Genomic DNA, 5544 nt, shown 5'->3' on the forward strand with positions numbered 1-5544 from the left:
ATATATATATTCCTTGAATAACTTTTCGTCTAGCCAATCCTTACTCTCATACAAGTAAACATGAAGAATACAGATTTAAGAATGGGCTTAGTGTCCTAGGACTTACAGTGAAGAAATGGTGACCCATAAATAATAGAAGGTAGAATCAAAGTTGACAGAAGAAACAACCTCTAGGAGAGAAAGCAAAGTCAAAGTCAAAGTTTGATAAGCAAAACTATCAAACCACAAGGACAAGGCAGGGTAGGAAAACCTTGACTCCGGGATGAAAAAAAAAAAGACTCCAGGATGAAAAATCAGAAACAGAGTAAGAGTTCAAAACTGAGAAAATTATATCCTGATTTAAAATGTATAGCTTTAAATATCTTATACAGAGTACCTGTGGCTTTCAAGTATTATACTCTCAAATGATATAGAGATTAAGATTGAGGATGTCCATTACATGCAGAAGTTGTGAAATAACTGGAAACTTTAGAGGTGTCAGTTACAATGGAGTATTGAAGATAGAATTTCAGGAAGTAGAATAATAAAAACAAAATGCGTAAACTGAGAGAGCAAATGTAGTCTGTAAAGTTTTTCTGATAACAAATGGTGTTAGTACAACATTTTGTTGTTGTTAGGTGCCATCAAGTTGGTTCCAAATCATAGCTACCCTATGCACAACAGAAAGAAATACTTTCCAGTCATAAGCCATGCTCACAATTATTGTTATGTTTGAGCCAGCACAACATAAGGAGAGATTCTTAGATTTAAATATAGATAGATAAATAGATAGATAGATAGAGATAGAGATGCTGTAAGGGTACTGTTTCATTGAGTTGTATATAGGGTTCCTATGAGTTGGAACTGATTCAATAGCATCTATCAATAATACTAGGCACACATGCTTACATAGAAAGCAATATTAAATTATTTACAAAGTGAACAAGGGAATGAAGGGATGAGTGATAGAGAGAAGAGAATAAGTGAAATAAATTTGAGAAAGCAAGAATTGAAGGTCAAAGTACAGGAGAAAGGGAGAGAGAAATGAATACTTCTATAGAGTCTTCAATGAGCCAGCCACACTGCCAGTCACTTTGCCTATATGCTCTCACTTAGTCCTCACAAGTTTACTTTAATGATAGAAAAGTGAGATTCAAAGAGTTAAGGGGTTTGACTAGATTGCTAACCTAGAAGGATAGATTATGATGAAAGAATGAGATATTCAAGTTAAAGATTTTATAAATACAGTAAAAGAATATGTACATATTTTAACACAATTCAGGGTTGCAACAAATAAAACCTACAGTAATAATTTAAAATATACTAACGATAGTCATCATAATTGTTATTCATAAGATGATGAGCAATTTTCATTATTGTTATTAATTACTGTCATTAATAATAATTGTACACACCAAAGTCAACCTTTCTCTCCTCTTTATTAGTTTTCTAGTAGCTAAAAAGATTCTCAGTAGGGAAAGATACCCTTGATACTTAAGAGAGTGAAATCATTATCACATAGTATTGAAAAATTACTTTTCTGAGATAATTTTCTATACAGAGCTCTTCTTTTATTTCAGTCTAGTCAACACAGTAACACCTCAGGCACTAAACATGAGATCTTTTCATTATATGTATTGTTGTTGTAAAGTACCATCAAGTCAGTTCCAACTCACAGTGACCCTGTATAGGGTTTCCAAGGAACTGCTAGTGAGTTTAAACACCTGAACGTGTGGTTGGCAATCAGTGTTTAGCCTACAGTGTCATGAATAAAAAAGCAAATGAACAAAGATGACTCGCCCTTCTCCTAATTTTACTGCTAGTTTTAGGGTATAACATTCTTCCACAGGATAGATGTGTGAGCAAAATAGTTATACAAAATACCCATTCTTAAACCTAAATCCCCCAAAAGCTGCTATTTTTACATTGTTTTTGCTGCCTTTCCAGAAAGAGGAAAAGCGCTGTTGCTGCTGCTGCTTCTGACTCATAGAGACCATCTATAGAGTTTCGAGGATGCAAAGCTTTAGGGGAGCAGAAAGCTTCATCTTTCTCCCACATAATGTTTGGCATATTCCAACTGCTAACCTTGTGGTTAGCAGACCAACAGGAGTTATATAATAAGGTAAGAATTGAAATCAGACTCATGAAATTATAATGTCAGCTCTGCTACTTCTAGTTGTGTGATTAGGATACATTGGTAAATGTGGCAGAGAAATAGAATCACTGAGACAGGGAGAGTAAACACTGCATCAACTCTTTTTAATATGTAAGCAACTTCTGAGCAAGCAGGTTAATAATATCCCACAGCAGTGGAAACTCGGAGAGAAGCTCTGCCCCTCCCACCAACAGAAAAAGGCTCATTCTTAGTAGCTCCCTTTCAATATAAGAAGGTGAGGACACTTTCATTGTTTACATTCTTTATTTAATATATTGACTGGTTGTAAAATGTTGTTGGTGTTAGGTGCCGTTGAATTGATTCTGACTTGTAGTGACCCCAGTGACAACAGAAAAAGCATCGCCTAGCCCTGTGCCTCCCTCATAATGATTATGCTTCAGCCCATTGTTGAGGTGACTGGGTCAATCAGTCTTTTTAAATAACTTTCTCTCTTTCTTAATATCTTGGGACCCTCCACTTTACCAAGCATGATGTCCTTCTTAAGGGACTTTTCCTTCTTGACAGCATGTCCAAGGTACAGGAGACAAAGCCTTACCATCATCACTCCTAAGGAGAATTTTTGATATACTTCTTTTGATAGTCCATTATACTGTCAATATTCTTCACCAACACAATAATTCAAATGCATTTATTCTCTGGTCATCCTTATTCATTTTCCAACTTTCAGATGCATGTGAAGTGACTGAAAATACCATAGCTTGGGTCAGGTGCACCTTATTTCTCAAAGTGACATCTATGCTCTTTAGTACTGTAAATATCTTTTGAAGCAGTTTTGCATAATGTAGTATGCCATTTGATTTTTTGATGGTTGCTTCCATGAGCAATTAGTGTTTATTAATTTATAATTTAAACCAGAGCATTATTATTGTCTGAATAATTGACACTAATACAGGACGTGTTTCTTTATTACAAGAGAGAAAACTACAACCACATCCTAAAAGGAATATCCCCAAAATGCAGTCTGACCTCTGCTGTCTTCTCAATCTCTAAGACTAAACAATCAAAAACAGAACTTTATGAACCAACTCTATACAGTATCACACAGTTACTCACATATGGGAAAGCACATGGTTTGGGTCCAATCTACCATCCAAGAGATCTTGAGTATCTCCCACATCTGCTACATGTCTCAGAGCTCTGATCTCCTGTTTGAGAGGTTGTATAGTGAAACACCAAGGCAGCCCTTGATTCTCAAACTTTCTTTTCAGAACATGTACTTTTGTGACTGCAGCAGATCCTCACATCTCTATGAAAATACTTATCTATTGTATATTTTATATAATATAATATACATATGCATCAAATTCTGTGAACTAGACTTTTCACTAGACCTTCAGATCCTTGCATGAATGTTCATAATTAAGAATTAAGCCCACTTCCCCAAATAAGATATACAAGTGACCAATTTGTTGTTGTTAGGTGTTATTGAGTCAGTTTTGATTCGTAAAAATCCTATGCATAACAGACTGAATCACTGCCTGGTCCTGCAACAGTCTCAATTTTTATTACCCTTGAGCTCATTATTGATGCCATTGTAGCAATCCATCTCATTGGTGGTCTTCCTCTTTTTCATTGGCCCTCTCCTTTTCTAAGAATTGTGTCCTTTTCCAGGGACAATTCACTCCTAATAACATGTCAGAAGTATGAGATATGAAGTGTCATCATACTTGCTTCTAAGGATCATGCTGGCTGTACTTCTTCTAACACAGATTTGCTCTTCTGGCAATTCATGGTACTTTTAATATTCTTCTCTAACCCCGCAGAGACCTAGTGTGCTGCTGTAGGATAAACACTCAAACACAAGGTAGGTTTGAACCTCAAGATTGGTTCAAATTCACTAACCACTCTCCAGAAACCCTATACAGGGTGGCTACAGTTCAGAACTGACTGAATGGCACTTAACAACAAAACAACAAACCCCTTAACTCAAATGCATCAATTATTCTGTGGTCTTCGTATTCATTGTCCAACTTTCAGATGCATCAATTATTCTGTGGTCTTCCATATTCATTGTCCAACTTTCAGATGCATATGAGGCTATTGAAATATCACTGCTTGAGTCAGATGCACCTCCATCCTCAAAATGACATCTTTGCTCTTGAAATTGCTCTTAAAGTTAAGAGGTCTTGTGCAGCAGATTTGCCTAACACAATAATACATAGTTTGATTTCTTAACTGCTGCTTCCATGAGTGTTGATGGTGGATCCAAACAAAATGAAGTCTTTGACAACTTCAGCCTTTTCTCCATGTATCATGATGCTATTTATTGGTCCTGTGGTGAGGAATTTTCTTTAAGTTAGGTGCAACCTATACTGAAGGCTATAGTCTTAGTTCTACATCAAAGGTGTTTTAGTCCTCTTTCTTTCAGCCAGCAAGATTATATCATCTGTATATGGCAGGTCAGGTCATTAATGAGTCTACCTCCAATCCTGATGTCATGCTCTTCTTCATTTAATCTACTTTCTTAGATTATTTGCTCAGCATATGGATTAAATAAGTATAGTGAAAGAATATGACCATGACACACACCTTTCCTGATTTTAAACCATTCATTCCTTGTATCCCCTTGTTCTGTTTGAACAACTGTCTATTTACAGTACTTTCTGATGAAAATCAAAGTATTTTAAGGTCTCTTCACTTTCAGCAAGAAAGCACTTTGATTTTCAGCAACCAAGATTGTATCATCTGCATATAACAGGTTGTTAATGAGTCTTCCTCCAATCCTGATGCCATATCTTCTTCCCATAATCCAGTGTCTCTGATTCTTTGCTCAGCATACAGATTGAATAAGTATGGTAAAAAGGATACAACTCTGACGCACACCTTTCCTGATTTTAAACCGTTCACTGTCCCATTTTCCTATTCAAACAACTACCTCTTAGTGTGTAAAGGTTCCTCATGAGCACAATTAAGTGTTCTAGAATATCCGTTTTTCTCAATGTTATCCATAGTTTCTCGTGATCTACACAGCCGAAAGCTTTTGTATAGTTAATAAAGCACTAGTAAACATCTCTCTAGAAGTCTCTGCTTTCAGCCAAGATCCATCTGTCACAAGAAATGATATCCCTAGTTCCATGTCCTCTCCTAATCTGGCTTTAATCTCGGGCAGCTCTCTGTTGATATATTGTTGCAATAATTTTTTAATTATCTTCATCAAAATTTGACTTGCTTGTAATATCAATGATACTGTTCAAAGATTTTCTTTTTCCATTGTGTTGCAATATGGATAAACCTTGAAAACATTATGCTAATTGAAATCCAGTCACAAAGCACACACATTGCATTATTTCATTTATTTAAAATGCTAAAATAAATGTATCTATAGTGCACCCTGTACAGGGTTGCTATGGGTCGGAACCAACTCCACAGCACTTAACAACAACAACATA

Source organism: Chrysochloris asiatica, unplaced genomic scaffold (genome assembly GCF_000296735.1).
Source record: "Chrysochloris asiatica unplaced genomic scaffold, ChrAsi1.0 scaffold00059, whole genome shotgun sequence".
Lineage (NCBI taxonomy): Eukaryota > Metazoa > Chordata > Mammalia > Afrosoricida > Chrysochloridae > Chrysochloris > Chrysochloris asiatica.